At 46.6% G+C, this 18,144-nt stretch overlaps 1 protein-coding gene across 2 annotated transcripts in view; it reads left to right on the plus strand.

Annotated features, from left to right (window-relative positions):
• Positions 1-5,393: 5,393 nt before the first annotated feature.
• Positions 5,394-18,144, plus strand: part of GATAD2A (GATA zinc finger domain containing 2A) — a 100,194-nt gene continuing 87,443 nt past the window's right edge. The window contains exon 1 of one of the 2 annotated variants that reach the window (XM_019641987.1): positions 5,394-5,672. The gene's annotated coding sequence lies outside the window, so the exon portion shown is untranslated. The remainder of the gene's footprint in view (positions 5,673-18,144) is intronic. The other variant, XM_019641982.1, reaches the window with a different exon arrangement.

Here is an 18,144-nt window from a genome sequence, read left to right on the forward strand (position 1 = left end):
GCATCCAGCTAGTGACCACAGGCCTCTGAGTAGCCATGGGTGAACAGCTTGCATAAGGAACCTGGGCCCTTGCACCTAACCCCCTGCCACAGGTCCTATCTGGCCCCAAGCTGCAACCTCCTGGCTTTCAGTGTCACCTGGAGCAGAGCAAAGGTTTCCAGCCACGGGGCCCTGGTGACTCCTGCACTGGTAAGAAAGTAAGTTAATCTCTACATGTGAGCAAAAGGTATGGCCTTTCCTAACCCTTGACATGTGGAAATATTTCTGACCAAAAGATCCTAGGACCTTCCCCTTCCTGTGAAGGCCCCAAGGCAGGGTGGACTGCAATGTGGGGCTAAAGGTGCTGGTTCTCAGGAACATTTAAGAGGCTGGAACAAAATCCCAAAGGACAGTCCCAAGCTACTGATTGAAGGTGGCACCACCCCTCCCATTCATGGTGAGAAGGATTCCCCATCAGAACACTTACTTTACCTTTAAAAGATTAGAGCATATGCACCATGCTTCTGTGCGTGTGTGCACAAAATCAAAGTGGGCCTCATAGGTCTGTTTGTGGAATAGAACCTCTCTGGAGGGACGAAAGAGAGGAGAGAGAGAGAGAGAGAGAGAGAGAGAGAGAGAGAGAGAGGAAGAGGGAGAGAGACTGGTGACAGCTGCCTGTGAGCAAGGGGACAGGAGGCCTGAGGACCAGGGTAAGCAGAGATGCCTCCTCCCTAGTGCTTTGTTCTACCCCAAGGTGCCCAGCTCTTGTTAGGGGCCCATTAAAATATTGTAATACATTTACATACGGGATCAGTATCTACCAGGGATTGGTTCAAGGACCCCCAAGGATACCAAAATCTGGGAATGCTCAAGTCCCTTACATAAAATGGAGTATTTGCATACATTGTACACACATTGTCCTGTATATTTTAAAAACATCTCGAGATCACTTACAATACATAATATGATGTAAATGCTACGTAAATAGTTGTTCTACTAAATTGTTTAGGGAATAATGACAAGGAAAAAAGGTCTGTACATGTTCAGTACAGACATAGTACAGGTCAGTAACAACTTAACTATCTTTTTTCAAATATTTTTTATCTGCGATTGGTTGAATCTCAGGATATAGAACTTGCAGATACTGAAGGCCACTATAGCAATGAATGAATGAACTCTTGAAAGGTACTTGTCCAAAAGAACAAATAAAATGGAGGCACTGGGTATTTTCTTTCATTCCAGGCCAACCTCTCAGAGCTCATCCTGCCATCCACCCAGTGCCAGCCCCACAGGGGAGGAAGAAGAGAGAATCTATGCTGACCAGACAGATTTCTATAATTTCTATAAAACTGGGGGAGGGTCTCTCTATCCTGGCTCTCTTGTCAATGCTTTGGCAACAATCCAAGAGAAAATTATCATAAAGAAGACCAGAGCTTCGGTAAGCAGATGTGTTAGTGGCTGAACAGTAGCAGAAAGGACAAGCCTGGCTTGGTCTGGATGGAAGCCAAAGGCAGGGAGCCTGGAGGTCTCAATGTGGAAACAGACCCTGACTTTTTACTAACCTTTCTCTGGGAGAACCAAGGCCATTTCCAATGGACCTGCCAAAGGATGCAAGTTTCAGTAGATCAGCGTTTCAGATAGGTGTACCTCAAAGTGCTTGGCAAACCCAAATGAATTATGCACTCCAAGAATCTTAGGAGGCAATGATGGAGGGTGCACTTTGTTTGCTGTGTGCACCTGAACTGCCACTGTCATTGAGTGACACTGGAGGGCTTTAACTTTTGTGCTTAATACCCTTCCCACTGGTATTAACCAGCTTTCATTTTTGTCAGTGGGTACTCTTCCTAGTCCAAGACCACAACACCAACAGGAGGTCTCTGCAGGTTGGCACCCATCAATCAGGCCCTCGTTTTTCTACCATTGAAGCCCTGCCTTCCTTGCTGTCTGTGCAGTCATCTGGCTCAGTTTCCATTTCCATATTTGGATGTGAATGTCACTTATCCAGTTTGCCCACATGATTTCTCAGACCCAGGAAGGGACACACCTTGGTGCAGAGAGATGCAATCGGTGCTACCACTGTGGAAAGGAAAGCCCATTCTTGGTATGGGTCACATTTTTTATGTCAGAAGCTGTGTTCATGTCATCCATTTTGGTGGGGCATTTCACTCCTTTTGACAAATGCCCATTTGCCTTGGATTCCTCGAGGATACAATTTTCTAGCCAAATGGGACTCTGGTTTATGCTTAGGATTCTAGACTTCACCTACATCTCTTAATCCAACATCTCTGCCTTCAGGCAATGTCCTTTTCTAGAGAATCAAAGAAATTCTGTGCATCCTTAAAATAAAAAGGTGAGATGTAATTATAGGTCCTGACATTTCCAGGGATCAGTCTGGAAATTACACAGAATAGCCCTGAAATAACCTCAATTCATTTGCAGTCTTCCTTTGACAAAGTTAATTTAGATGGCTTTGACCCTGATCAGGGTCCCCATTTGCCCTTTGCTCTTGAGTTTGGGATCTCTATTAGACCGTATCCAGAAACTTCCTACAGCTTGTCTAAGAGAGAGATAGGGTTCAGGGAGTTTTAGGTTCTCAACAAGGCTCTGCTTTACACAAGGACTCAAGGACCCAGGTCCCCCTTCTCCCCTTTCCTGCACATAGGCCCAAAGTGAGATTTAGGCAATGCAAGCTTAGGATCCAGCCATAAAGTAGCAGTGAGATATGAACAAGTCACAGTTGCCCTCTGGGCCTCTCAGTTTCTCATGTATGAAATGAAGGGGTTGGACAATGAGCTGCTCTTTGATCCTAGTTCAATTCAACAACTATAAAAGCACTGAGGGATTACTTAAATGAATGAGGCTTGATTCTTGCTCTCAGCAAGAATCCTTACTAGTAACTGAAATGAAAGGAAAACCTCCCGAGGCCTTCTGTGCACCAGGCATGGTGCAAGGCTCACAATCCCCAGTGTAACCTTTAGAGACCGGTGTTCTCACTTCTGATATGGTTGAGGAAAGTAACTGGCCTAGCTAGAGTAACAGGCTTGGGTAAACCCCAACTCTGCCAACCACCATTCCAAGTGTTTATTGTCCACCCAGACTGTCCCAGACACCAGCAGAATGCGGTAAGTGCTACTACAACAGAGGTGCAAACAAGGTACTCTGGGAACGTGTTGTCTTCATGTTTCCAGTGGCTTCCTTCCTAGCCAAGGACACTGCCAGCCTTGCTACTTTGGTACAAGCTGAGTCAGGCCCCACAGGGCTCCCTATCCATGTCCTATCCCTGTGACTCTCAGAATTTATTCTTTACTTTTCTTACGGGAATGTCAGCCCACTTGTAACAATAACAATAATCCTTTCCACAGGGGTACACTGCTTCATGGTTTACAAAGCACTTTCACATCCATTATCTCATTTAATCACTTCCTCCTCTTCATTCCTACATTTTCTTGGTATCTCTTTAGTGTGACATTTGGCCTTGCCTAACAGGCCTATTTTCCTTCGTTGTTTTCATCTTGGCTCTCAAGTTCTGTCCTGTAATTTAGGTATCTCAGCACCTTGCATACTTCTGTGCACAAAGTCTGTGTGTGTGTGTGTGTGTGTGTGTGTGTATGTGTATGTGTGTGTGTAGGGGGATACAAGTTTGCCATGTTGAATCCTCAGTGTTGTGGGTGTTTTTCATTGCTGCCTTTTTAACCCCTTTCGATTCAATAGATGTTTGGTTCCCTAAGAGCAAAACTGGGTTTTTTGGAAGGGGAAAATCAGGCAATGAGTTCAGACCAACTGGGGGAAGACAGAGGTCTCCAACACCTGTTAGGACATGGTACCTGCTACAACAGAAGTGCAAACACAATTGGGACTTTGAATGACTGATTAGTTTTGTCTGGGGGTGGGCGGAAAGCAAGGGTGCTTCTTGGAAGGACTCCACCCAGCAGAGAAGGAAACTGGGACTGAAGAGCTAGACAAGGGAAAGAATCAGGATGGGTCACAGATTTGACCTTGGGAAAGGGTAGACAGCGGCACCGAAAAATTTTCCTCAAAAAAAAAAAGGGGAAAGAGGGCCAAATGAGTTGCTTTTCCAAAAAGGAAGTATAACTCCCCACAATTTTCGAGGAAAGAGGAGTCAAATGGCTGCAATTCTTAGGAAAAAAGGATCCCTTCCTGCAACACTCAGACACTGCTTAGTAAAAGCACAGGAACACACACTCCCTGGCATTTCTTTAGTAAAAGGAGTGAGGGGGCATCGATGTGCAATTCCTCTTTGGAGAGAGGAGGGGAACTTGAAGTCCCAGATTTCTCGTTTGGTCGGGGGAGGGGCACACAAGATAAGTATTTCCCAAGTTCTCTTCAGATATGAAGGCCAGGGTACAAACCCCCATTGCTCCTCACATAAGGGAGGAAGAGAGCCAGTGGCCCCCAGTAGTGCTCAGAAGACGCAGAGTATGCTCCCCAAATACTCCTCGGGAAAGGCAATGAACTTGGGGCCCTGAATTCCCCAAATTCTCCTTAGTAATGGGGGCAGGAGCCCGAAACTCCATAAGTTTTCTTAGAAAAGAGAGCCGGGGTTCCAAATCTACAAAATGCAGCCTTACCCTGGCAATTCTCCTGAGAAAAGCGGGCAGGGGTAGAACCTCCAAAACTCTCTCCAGAAGAGGAGCCAGGGGCAAGATTCCTGAAAAGTCTCCTCAGAACTGGTGCCAGGAAAAGAATCCTGAAGATTCCCCTCAGAAGAGGGTCGAACCCACAACTCTAGCCAGAAAAAAAGCACAGGAGCAATGAATTCCCTCGGGAACAAGGCTGGGCTAAGGCTCGCCCAGTCTCCTCGGAGCGCGCCTCACGCGGTACCGCCCACCGCCCAGCGTGCCCGCTCCACGCCCGCTTGGCCAAGGCCGCCTCCGGTGCATTGTGGGTGGGGCGCCCCTGCTGAGCACTGCGGGGAACCCCCTGCCCAGACAGTTGTCGGCCGCGGGGCAGCCCAGTCGAACAGCCCCCTGGGGTCCAAGCTAGCCGGCCACAGATTGACGCGTCCCCCAGGCCCCTCCTTCGTGGCGTTCCCGCCCCGAAGCCGAAGCCCCACCTCCACAGGGTCATGATTGGCTCTGAGGTTCGCTCCACTCTACCATTGGCAGATAGCCTGTCAGTCACTCTTTTCCACCTCCTCAGGCCAGCCCAGGCCTCCGGCGCGATCCCGAGGGCGAGCCGGCCAGCGCTCTCATTGGCCGTTGGACACTGTCCATCGTGAGACTGGCCACACCCTCCGTGGGGCGCGGATCCCAGGAGCCCCGGCCGGACCTCATTGGCCTGCGGTGCCGCCACTCGGCGAGACGCGCCTCAACCCGGAAGTGTGTGAACCGAAATCTGCCTAGCAACCGGGGAAGCCGGGCTGCGAAGCGGGCAATTTCAGTGTGAGACAGAGCGGCGAGACCGAGCTGCGGCTCCTAGCGCGGCGCGGCGTGGCGGCTCCTCCCGCCCGGGGTCAGCGCCCCGGCGCGCGCACGCGCACCCCTGCCGCCCGAACGCGCCTCGCGCCGCCCGCGCAGTCGGTCGGTCGACCGTCCGTCGTCCTGTCGCCGCTGCCACTGCGGGCGCCACCTGAGGGAGCCGCCGCCGCGGGACCCGAGAAGACCGGACCCGACCCTACCTCCCAAGGCTGCCCGGGGCCCAGCAGCCACCCGCGGAGGCGCCTAGCAACTTCGGTGAGTGAGGGGCCGGCGCCGCTGGTGGCGGGTCCCCGGCTTCCGGTGCCCCGGGCTTCTCTAAGGCTTCCGCTTCTGCGAGGGAACCGCCTCCAGTGCGTGGACCCCCTTGTTTGCGAAGACTCGCTTCTCTGAGGGAATCCTCCGCCTCTCTCAGAGATTCCCCGTTCATTGAGGGACCTCACCTGTGAAAGACCCCACTTTTCTGAGGGCCTCGTCTCTCTAAGCAGACCCGCACTTTTTTGAGGGGAGTCCCCTTCTGTGACGGACCCTCCACTTTCCTGAGGGACCTCACCTGTCTGAGGGCCACCCCTCACCTTTTTGGGACCCCTTGTTTTCCTAAGGATCCCCTGCCTCCCTGATGGACCCCAGGAGACACTCTTGCTTCTAGGACACCCTCCCCTCACTTCTCTGGGGTCCCCCACCTCTCTGAGGAGACCGACCTACCCCGCCTTTTCAGGGATTGCCTCCCACCTTCTCTGAGGAGATCCCAGCTTCTCTGAGCTGTTGTCCCACTTTTTTGGTAAGTCCCCATTTTCCCCTTGCCTTTCTAAGGTGTCTCCCTCTTTTCATATGTCCCTTTTCCCCTTACCTTTTTGAGATGTTCTCCCTGCTTTTCTGTCCCCACTTATTTGGATGAACTCTTATTTTTCCCAAGTGTCCCTCAATTAATCTGAGGTGTTCCTGCTTATGTCACAAGTCTTCTTGGAGGTGTTTTCCACTTTTCTGAGCTCTCCCCACGTTTGATCGGACCCCCTACTTTTTGATGAGTGCCTCCATTTTCCTGAGAGAGCCCTCACTATTTTGAAGTGCCCATACATCTGACTGGATCCTTAGTTTTCTGAGGGAAAGTTGTCCATTTTTCCAAAATATTTTCCATTTCTTTTAGGTTCCCTACTAATCTATGGGTGCTGCAATGTTTGGAGGGGTCCCTGGCTTCTCCAGAGGTTCTCCCCCTAACATGAGATGTCCCACTCCTATGGGTTCTTAACATCTCTGAAGTGCGCCTCTACTTTTCCAAGATATCCCCCCTCCTGATAGGAGATATGGTGGATTTCTTCACTTCTCTGAGGGGTACCCTTGCATTCAGAGGGGTTCCTCTTCCACCTTACCTGAGGTTTCCCTCCTGATTCTCTGAGAAACTTTCCCCTTATTTCTGTTTGGAACGTCAGGGTTCCCTTATTTCTGTTTGTGGGACCCACTTCCCTCCATCTTGGGAGGAGAGACCAGAAATGTGTTGCCCCTTCAGTCTTCTTTCTTGCCAGACTGGGAGTTTTCTCTGAACTTTTACCTCAGCTTACAAAACCTGGAGGATTTTGTGGCTGGAAGGGAAATGGGGAGACCGAGAGGCAAATAACAAAAAACCAAAACCCACTCTTTACTCTTGTCCTAATTTAATACCTGCCAGATTTGGGGAAGCAGGAGCTGTTGCCAGATGACCACCTTGGTTACTCCATTTTTGAGTCATGGGGCCACCACTGTGTTGTCAGACCAGTACAGAGTTAGGAGGGACAGGGCTGGAACATTGTCTGCCCATTATCACACTGTCAAGCTGTGGGACTGATCTACTTCCTGTCCCTTGCATTGTCCTCCCTCCGCACAGTGTAACTCATCTCCTCCCCCAAAAAGGGGGGAGGGGGGAATGAAAAAAAACGCTCCTTCAGGTTTTTCTGTTGCCTTTTCTCTCCCCAGGCCTTTTGATATACCCCCCAATCTCTAGAAGCTCCTCAGTTTGTGGGCCACTCTGGTTTGAAAGGCAGGGCAAGAAGCAGGAAATGGGTCACCTTAGATCCAGGAAGGGTGGACAAGGAGGCAAGGGACGGGGTTTGACTTAATTTCTCTAAGTTTTAGGTGACTTCAGCCTGGCCCAAAGGAAATTTTTACGTGGATTTTATAAATCTCGTGTACTTTTTTTAATGGCCCACCCTGGATTCCAAGTTCATTCCGGTAGCTAATTTTATCTGCTTTGCGGAACGCAGAGCTCTCTGGAGCCCAAGTAGATGAATGCTGGCATTGAGAGATGGTCCAAAGGACAGGAATGAACTCAGTTTGAAACCTGAGTAACTTGTAACCACTTTGTGTCCATGCACAAGTTTCAGGCTAAAAATGTGGAGAGGACGTTCCTGAAGTGGAGTTCTGAAATATAGACTGAACTCCTGTTTGGTTTAGTGTTTCAACGAGTTCTTGCCTCTGACTCTGGGAGAACTGCAGTTCACTTTACAGTTTGACTTACGGCTGTCTCTCTTCTGTTCATTTCCATCTGGGTCTTGCTTAATTTGAGTCCTTTGTGAAGACTCCTGCCGAGGCTATAATTTGAGTTCTAAATCTGTCGGTGGACCATGTGGACACAAGTTTCAACTCGAGCTATTTTCTTCTGTTGGAGAAGTGCTTGGAGAGTTTCCTGGGCCCTCTGCTCCTAGGGTAGTCAAGTCCAGGCAAGAAGCTGCTGCAGACCTGGTTGCTCTTCTACTGCCTCTTCCTGGTCAGCTGTAGGCACTGCCCTGAAGGGCAGGGGAAAGATGATGGGAAGCTCAGGGCTTAGGGTGTCCTGAGACAGGGCAGAGAAGTGCTGGCACATATATTTATTATATTAAATGAAACCCACAGAACCAGCAAGGTAAGGTGTTAGAAAGGGAGGGGAAAGCTTTGAAGTCAGAAGCACCTGATTCAGATTCTGGGTCTGTCCTCCCTAGTTGTGTGGCCTTGGACAAGTTATGGCACAAAATTGGCATGTTACTAAATATTTGAGGGGTAACATCTCTGTAAATGTGTGTGAAGACACTTACGGATGGGAAGTGCTTCCTAGACGTATATGAATGAATGAATCTGAGAGAATGAACAGGAGGCGGCCAGCACATGGTTGGTGTGCAGTAAAGGTTGATTGTTGTGCTCAGGAGATTAGGGTTCTGGCCTGCACGCTCAGACCAAGAAGCACTTGACATTCTGCCAAGGCTAAATTAAATATGCCTGAAGAGAAAGAAACTTGGTATGTCTCTTGCAAAGCCCACTGCCCTCCTGGGTCTTGTAGCATTTTTGTGTTCAGATAGCAGATGTGAGATGGATTTGCTGTGTAGCAGGCATTTGTATTTGCTTTGGCCTTGCCTTTTCCCTCTGTAAAATGGGATAATTTGTGAGTTAAGGGCAAGTAGGGAGATCTATTACTATAATTAGACCGTAGGCAAGATAGAGGATTATAATGAATTTGAAGAATTGTGGGAAGAAAATAGTAGGAGAACCATAAACGTAAAGGATCACATCCATACTTTGGGACTGCATGAGTGAGTGATAGGCAGCAGTTAACTGGTGAGTGATCTCTTAAGCATTAGAACCTTGAAAGAAGAACTGTTCTTCTAGGGTAATGGATCAGATTTGGGGACAAAAGGCTGGGAAAATGATGTACAAAGGCATTTGATGCCACACAATAATAGTACTTTGAGAGGGCCAGTGTGTGGCTTAGTGCCCATGAGGAGATCAGAATTCACCTTGAGCTCTTAGGATAGAGCTGCGGAGATGCTAACTCTGCATCTGGGGGTGGGCAGGACAGTTTTTTTTTTTTCTTAAGAGGATTCTTGCTTAGCAATTAGTGAGAGCCCTAAAATCATGGGGGTGAGTTGGGCCCAGTCCTTTTCACTTACTAGTGTGGGGACAGATGGCGCTTGCCCTGATAGCTAAAACCCAGGGGGAAATAATGGGTGAAAATCCGAGCTAGGCCCTCATTGGGCTGCTTCCAAGTTTGAAGGGTTACCCCCCTTGAAATATTCCCACTCCCTCCCTTCATGTTTCTGTGTCAAAGTCTCTCTGTCTCTCTCTCTGTCTCTCTTTCTGTCTCTCTCTGTCTCTCTCTCTCTGTCTCTCTCTCTCTCTCTCTCTCTCTCTCTCTCACACACACACACACACACACACACACACACACACACACACACACACACACTGACTTTTGAGGCCAAGAAATATCCACTAATCTTAAATTTCTCTTAATTCTTTTAGGGACAGTTACTCCGTTATATGAGGAAGGAGCAAAGTTTATTATTTTTAATATATAAAAAATAAGGTAAACAACTTTAAAGGGTTACTATCCCTTTTGAAATTATGCTGTCTCTCTTGTGTTCCACAGACTTCACTCTGGTGGATGGTGGCGCCACTACCAAGTCTCTTTTATCTAATAGGAAGTTTTTTAAACTTTTTTTTTTTAATTGAAAGATCCTTACAGCAGTAAAAACCATTGGATAGTTAGAAATGATATTGATCTAAGTACATTTATTAGATGTAATGTAACATGGTTATCCGTTGGTGGGCAGCTCTAAAAGGCATGTGGTCTTAACACTGCCCAACTTCTAACTCTGGACTGTAAACTGTTGATTTATATAACTGAAATAGCTAGGGAAGTCAGGGTTTCCTTCCTGTTGGAGACAACACGGGGGGCATTAAATCCCTGTGGGATCTTGATGATAAGAAAGAAACTGACCTCTTTTGGAATTGGGAAATAACTACTGTATGGAGTTGTTCCATCCAAATGAATGAATGGTGTTATTTTTAATTTGTTGTATGAAGTTTGGCTTTATCCTCTCTACAGCCTGGCTGCCTTTGTTTATACTGGAGTGTCATTTTTATACGAATTTATCCCTCCAAACTGGCCTATAAGGGACATTCAAACTCTCAAGTAAGGGCTTTACTTACCTCAGGTTTTCCTAATGTGGCCATAAGGTGTGTGTATTTTTGTTTTGTTTTGTTTTTGTGCAACTTAAATTGGATTGAAAAATATAAAGAGTTAAATCTTCGGGCTTATTTACTTTATATGCCAGCAAATAATTCAGCAATGTTTGTGTGCCTACCATGCACCAGGTGTACCATCCTGGGTGCTGGGGGCCTAGCAGTGAGCAGGACAGATGCAGTAGGCCCTCAATGAGCTTACATCCCAGACGCAGACAAGTAAATGAACTAATGGAAGAATATCGCAGGACTTCTTTGGGAATGTCCCTGGATGTTGGGAGCTTGGGGTGTTGTTTCTTGGAGGTTTAGAAGTGAAACCTCACTACCCTTCTGATTTCCTCACTGGGCTTCTTGCTTGTTTCCTGCCTCTAAAAGCAGACAGAAATTATGGCATTTTCCTGGTTAATTGTTGGCTGTTGGCACTAGTTGATCCAGGATGACTGCGGCTGTAATTTTGGAGAAACAAGAGAGAGTCTGGGATGGTCACTGCCAGGAGCATTTTCAGCTTTGCTTTTCTTGAAGTTGGTGGCAGTGTGTTTTTGGAATCCTGTGGCATTTCTTCATGGCAGTGCATATTACGCAGAGATAAACAGTTCTAAAAGCTCTTCCTGCCTAGTTTGAAATCTTAAAAATTCAGACAAGAGGAGTGCTTGGCTGTTGTTTATGGCATGGGAAAAGTGAGATTTCAAATAGACTGCTTTGTTGTGTATTAATAGGTTCTTGGTGCATGAAGTTCCCTTTGTCCTAGGATTCCCTCTTACTGGGTTTGGGGAAGCGCTATTTTGACTTTTCCTATGTTGTGGCCAAGGTTTTAAGTTAGTCTATACAATAAAATAGGTCAGTTATGTGACAGGTGCTTTCCTTAAGTAAGTGTATTGGTGAGGGAGCCAGAGAGCTGTGGCTGGGGTGGATACTCATTCGGGGCACAGGCTCTAGGGAGAGGGAGAGTATTATAAGGAGAGTTTCTGGTTAGTCTGTCTTTTTCTTTCCTTCCACCCAACTACTGACTGGAGGTGAAGAGGCAGGCCCAGGCCGGAAGTGGGCGTGAACAAGTAATGCAACTGTGCGTGTGACCAGGCTCCCACCTCTGGGCCCTGCTGTCCTTGGGAAGTGGATGCTTGCTACCTCCTCACTTCCTGTTCCCCCGCCCTCCAGGCTGAGTTCTTAGGCCCCAATTTGAGCACAGAAAACACATTCAAGTTCTCACTTTTTCCTTGGTAAGTGGCTTTGTCAGAGTTGGGAGCCGCCAGGGAACCTGCACTTGGCAATTCTGGGGTCTCAGCTAATGTACCCACAAACTTAGAACTCTGGCAAAGTAGCCACAGGATGATTTCCTGTTGCATTTTCACAGTGTTCCCTGCACGAACTTGCCTGCAGAGGGATGCTCTGGAGATGTGTATAGAACTTAAGGAAGCAGACAGCAGATAGGTGTCTTGTGTGTGCTCTTGAAGGATGTTTTGTGGTTGTCTTCATTGCATTGTAGAAGTACCATGGGAGGCCCTGTGTGTAGTAGAAACTTTTGTGCCAGAAAGTCTTGGGTTTGTATCCAGATTTAACCACTTGCTGGCTCTGTGACCTCAGGAAAGTGGCCTAAGCTCTTTGAGCCTCAGTTTCCTCATTTGTGGGGTAGGGATGGTAAGCACAAAGCAAGTGACCAGATTGTTGTAGATGCCCTGTAAAGGAGTTGTTACAGAATTGTATCAAGGCTGACTGTTCCTCTCAAGGTTTGCACCCAAGTTTGGACAGCTATCTAGGGCAATTTATACTGCCTGAGAGCAAACCAGTTCACATTGAGGCCATAGGCTGTTGTTCATGACCCAAGTGCTGTAATCTAGAGGTTCCTGTATTGGCTGATTTTTCCCTGAGTTCCCTTAGTTCATTGTAGCCTTACACTGGGTGTGCTTACCATATGGCCTTGTAGTACGTCCTGAAGCATAATGTGGTAATTAAGAAAAAGGCTCAAACTTATACTCTACATGGCTGCAGTATGCACTAGCAAAAGCCTCACCTTTGAGGGTGATGGACATATTCATTTAACTTGCTAAGGGTCAGGCACCTGGCTGGACACAGTAGCTCATCATAGGCTACTAGGAAAAGACAGGTTCATGAACTGGTAAGTGCAGTGAAGTGCTGCAGTTAGATCGGGGAAGGAGGGGACAATTTGGAGGGCCGGCAAAGGAAGGGGTGATAAAGAGAGCTGCTCGCTAGTAGGTGGCTAGACATTCTAGGGAGAGGAACAGCATATGCACAGGCAGGGACCTGGAGATGAAAAACTGCTTGGTGAGCTCTCTTGACCTGAGGAGGTTATGCTAGTCTAAAAGTCAGAGTTTGAACTGGGCACCTTTGATAAGTAAAGCCCGAAGTTACCTTCAGGGGTAGACAGTTTTATATAATGTGCCTTAGTAGGACTGAAGATTAAACTCAAGTTAAGATCATATTTAGGGCCGGCTGTGTGGCGCGTTGGTTAAGAGTTGGCTTGGGAGTGCTGGCTCTGAGCAGCAGGGCCGCAGTTTGGATCCCACATGAGGGCCAGTGTCGCTGCGCCTTCTGCAGCTAAGATGAAAACAGCTCGACCTGGAGCTGGGTTGCCCTGAGTCGCCGGCGATTGCGTAGGCTGCAGCGGGGCCTGCCATGAGCTACTGTGAGTGGCTGGCAGCCAGTGTGAGTGGCCGGCAGCTGGCATGAGCTGCTGTGAGCGGCCGTCTAGTGGCCGGCGACCCATCTCTCTCACCCAGGAAGAGCGCAATGATAATACCAACATGGGCCAGTGAAGCCACGTCCTCCACACTAGACTGAAGAACAAAAGCACAGCAGCTTGTCTGTTCCCCTTCCCTGATTCCCAAACACTGTTCCCCTCCCCCAATTCCCCAATAAAATTAAAAAAAAATACTTAAATTGAACTCTCAATAAGCATTTTTCAATCAGAAACCAATGATGGCCAGTGAAATCAGACCAACTAGACTCTTTTTGTAATGGTATGCAGCCTACATGGAATTTAATCTGTAAAGGAGCTTCAAGAGAACAGATTTGGGGGCTGCTTCTGAATTTTTTTCCTTTGAGAATTGTCATTCAAGCTGGTCTAAAATTTTTAACATAGGACAATTTTTTAACTTGCATGGCATTTTCAAGGTTTAGGCTTATAAAGTTTTCAAGCTTTGTATTTAACCTCTCAAAGTATCTCTATTGAAGGTTAACTTTGGACCTAAATTTGAAATAAAGATCTTACTCTTCCCAAACCAGGAATTGGTAAAATGTAGGCCTGACTAGGTCAGCATGCAAGAGGGCATGGTCTTTGTTATCAAGCTGTGAAGGTGAAAACTAGGAAGACCCTCTACCTGTATTTTTCTACAGTGAAATGCTAGGCACCAGGGGAGGAGGGAGAGTACCCATTCTATTAGGAAAACTTTTGGTAGGATATTTCCCTCCTTCCTATGTCAATTTGGAAGATCTGCCATTTAACAACCGGGGAGTGGGGTGTGAACTGGATACCAAGTTTTTAAAACATGTTTTTCTTCATGTCTAAACCAAGGATGTTTATTTGCAGACTGATGATGTGACTAACACTCTTTGCTAAGCAGGTTTGAATAGGTTGATCTCTAGACTTAAAACTGTCATATAGACTTTTTTCCTGATAGTTTTAATTTTTCCCCCCTTTTAATTCTTTAATTCATAGAAAACATGGTCGGTTCACTTACTAACTTTTCAGACTTAAAATTGATCTAAGTTAGGTGGGCATTGTTTTGGTAAGCTATGTATAGATACAAAAGATATTCCTTGACAACTGGTAGCATATGGAGATGAAGACAGAGTTGGACATACACTTCCAGTTCATAGTGATACTTCTGAGCAGTTTGTATTTAACTCTTTAGGGAAGCATTTGTACTCAGAATCCTGTAATAGTGGGCCATCAGGACCACACAGAGACTAACTGCAGATGGAGCCTGAACTCCACATTGCACAGACATGAAGTTGTTCAGAATCATGGTTAAAAATGATACTCAGAACAAAACAAACACATTGACAAAGTGGCCCATCTCCAAAGAGCTGTGTTTCAGAGAGCTTTTCAGCATACATGATAGGGATGGGGCAAAGGGGGTGCTGATCTGTCTCTCACAAACTCCTAGTGTAAGAATGTTGTGATTTAAAAAATGACATTTGTTCTAGCAGCTGTAATGCTTCGGATATTGTATTTTTCATAGAGCATCACTGTAATAGTCCCTTTCACTATTTTCTGGTCCTTGAAAAAAGTACCAAAAATATCAAAGTACTAAGGAAATCAAATTCACATAGAAACGAACTTTTCCTTTCCTTTCCTACCCAACTACTTTGTAATCTCACCATATGAATTTGGGATGAAATAAGAAACTTTAAAACAATCCTCTCTTAGAGATTGTGGTTATATTGTCCCTAAATTCAATGAACACAGTTGTAGACTTTAGAATATTAAAAATGCAAAGTATGGAGAGTGGTCATGCTCTCGTCATAAGGGTACTTAAAAAAAAAACCAAACCTGGTACACTTGAATGTGTACATTGTTTACTCTTTAGAGAGCTCATAAAACAAGTAGGTCTGCTTAGCTTGTGAATTTAAGTAACTAGCTGACAATTTATTTTTTTTAAGAGAGAAAGGCATCTAGAAAGTTTAAAGTATAATGAATCTATCCCTTTTTAGCCCTTTCTACCCCAAAGCCCCCCACACTCCAGGTGTAGCCAGTTCTGGCCTTTGCCTCTGCTTTTCTGGGTGCCTCGGATGCTCATCTGTTAGCTGGTTCAAATGTCACATCCACAAAGATTTCCCCCATCCTTCCACAGGCAGAGGAACAACCCCTTCCTCTGTGATCCCTCAGTCTTTACTATGCATGCATTTTCTGCACTGAAATAATTCTGTGTCTTTATGTGCCACCAGCCTGTGAACTTCTGGAGCTGGTGTCTGCAGGCTCCTCAGCCTGCAAAACCCTTGGGATGAGTGGTCTCTTAGATAGTTCTTGTCAATCAGTGTTTATCACATAAGACATCTTAATTTTAATTTTAATTTTTTTTACAGATTGTAGCAGAGGATAATTTTATTAGAGCAGAAAGTTACAGCTCTCGAAATGAGAGGGGGTCCTGACTGGGATACCCCAAGACATCTTAAATTTTATCTACCAGAAACGAAAGACATTTCTTGATTAAAAACAAAGTACAGTACCTTAAACATTCAGTAGGTGATGCTAGTCCTTTTCAGTTTCACACTATTGTGAAGTCTTTGACCAATTTCTGCTATAAAAGAGGACCTGAACTCGGATTTTGGCTCAAATTTCTTTTTGTTAGTCCCTCTGTTATGCAGGACCAGGCTCAGATGGTGTTTAGAAGTTTATCTAATAGTACATTAGAAAGATAATTAGAATATTTTTCAGTTGTGAGGATCTGACCTGTGAAGGATATGAAATTTAAAGTGAATTTGGAAGAAAATTTTGTTTAAGTAACAAGTGTTTTAAAGTAACTGGTATCTGTAAGAATTTGACTGCCTTGTTCTTAGGGCAGAGGGGAAACTTTGAGGAAAACATGGTTCTAGCCCTAATTGTCTCTTAGAGTTGCTTTAGCTTTAGAATGGCATCTGAAGTTGATTGCATCATATTTCATAATCATCCAGCTGAACTATTTGTTGTTTAGTCCAGTACTAGGCACTGAGGCAGAAGGGTCTTAAGTAGAACCAACCTCAGTATTCACCACTTGAGCATGGGGTCTTGATTCACTGTCGCCTTTTCCCATCTAAACACCTGTCTCTCTCTTCCTATCACAAAAATAAACCTTGTAGCTATTTTACCCCACCCCCACCGCTGCTTTCCCAGCTGGAGAAGTTGGCACTGCCCTCTGGAGCAGTCTGCCTGTCACCAGTGCACACCTCAATGTCATTAATAAGTTGCAGCTGATGCCTCCCTCTTTAAAACAGGGTGGTTGTCACCTTGGTGACTCACACAGGGCTTGCCAGCTCAGACTCTGGAATCCTTACATCTATGTCAAGTCTCAGGTCTCCCACCTGACCACATTTTGCTGTTTGTAGTTAATTAAGTTGGCATTAATCAAGACCCAGGTGAGGAGCAGTGAGGTAATATCTTGCTTGTATTGCTTTAATATACATCATCTGATTAATTATTGTAGAATAAAGCAGTTCTCAAAATATACAGCTGCCAAATTAAGAGTGAAAATTCTGGATATTTGCTTTAACCTATCCTCGCATGGGATCAGGGAGCTTTTCTATACCAAGTTATCTGTTTGAGAATAAGATAGTTTTTGTTTGGTTTTTGAATTTGAACATTTGAATTTCTTTGTAGCAAAGCAAACTGACAAAAATGGGTCAGGGAATGAGTTTGAGGGTCAACACTTTGTATTTTGTATCATTGTTTAGTTTGAAGAATGCTTGCTTCTCTTTTGACCCAGGGGAGGTTGGGCCAGATGTTGCATTAAACAGTTGGAAAATTTTGGGGGTGGGTGGTGGTGGTGGTGGACTCAACTACAAAAAGTTTCCAGTTATGTTTAGAACTCAACACAGAATTAAGATGGGCTTTTTTGAACTTCTAGTTGAGGGGGAGCACATAGAAGAAAAATAACTTTATTTGTAAAACTTGTTCTACATTAGGTGTTTTTCAAGTTTGGGGTCAAGAGCAATTGGGTCAGAATTATTATTGATTCTCTTTTTTAATATGAAATAGAATAGAAAATATCAGAGTACACTGCAACTGGTAAAGGTATTTTGGTGAAACTTTTGTTTCAATTGTATGAATATGTATCAGGATACGTGATTAAAAAAAACCTTAAAAGCCACTATTCAGGAGTCTGGATGTCTCATCATGAATTATCTTAACGTTAAAAAAGAACAAGAAAAGGGCCTTTTTTTGATTCTTCACAACCTAATCTTGATATTGAGAGCTTTCTTGTGCTAATAGGTAGCTTTCCCTGCTGAAATTGTGTTCAGCTTTTTGTAGTTTAACATCTCCAAGGCCCATCCTCTTTCAGGTTAGACTGTGTGTTTCGCGTGTTTCCTTCATGTCACTGGAGGGGGAAGGGTGCAGATTTGTTGCTTTCTTGGAAGGGAAGGGGGGTTACCTTCTCCCAGAGGCACTCGGGCAGATTGGGAGGTAACTGGAGAAGGTGCGCCGTCATCCCCAAGTGTCTAGAAGTGGGTGGTTCTGGAACTTACTTCGTAGAACTCTCTTAACTGAGCTGGAGAAGTGATGGTTTAGCCAATCACTGGGAGGGGAGCTTCTGTGTGACGATCCCGCCAGGGTGGCATTCTGACCTCGGTTTTCAAAAGCCGCTGAGTTGCTCCTGGCCGCGCAGCTCAGCTGGAGCGAGGTCAGCTGTGAGTGCGTCGCGAGCGCTTCGTGAGTCATCCCTGGGCGCGGCCCGCCGGCTCTGCGGCGGGTGAGCTGGCCGCGACCCCTCAGCCCTGCGCTGGGAAGCCGCCCGAGCCCGCGTGGGAAACCGACGCGCGGAGCAGGGCGTAGCGTGGAGCGCGGTCGGGAGGGCGGTGCTTCCGGGGCGGTGTCGACCGGCTGGCCCCGCCCCGCCCTTCTCACCCGGGCCCCGCCCCCGATCGCTGGGCCCCGCCCACCCGGGCGCGGGCGGGCGGCGTCGCCTTTAAGAGCTCCCCGGTGTTTTGGGGGCCGCGGGCCGGGCGCGCTGACCTGGTGCGCATGTCCCGGGCGGTGACGCCGGCGCCGGGCTCCATGTGTGCGGCCGAGGGGCGCATTATCTGGCCGGCGGCGCGGGCGGGAGGGCGG

Source organism: Hipposideros armiger, unplaced genomic scaffold (assembly GCF_001890085.2).
Source record: "Hipposideros armiger isolate ML-2016 unplaced genomic scaffold, ASM189008v1 scaffold_64, whole genome shotgun sequence".
In the NCBI taxonomy this organism is placed as follows: Eukaryota; Metazoa; Chordata; class Mammalia; order Chiroptera; family Hipposideridae; genus Hipposideros; species Hipposideros armiger.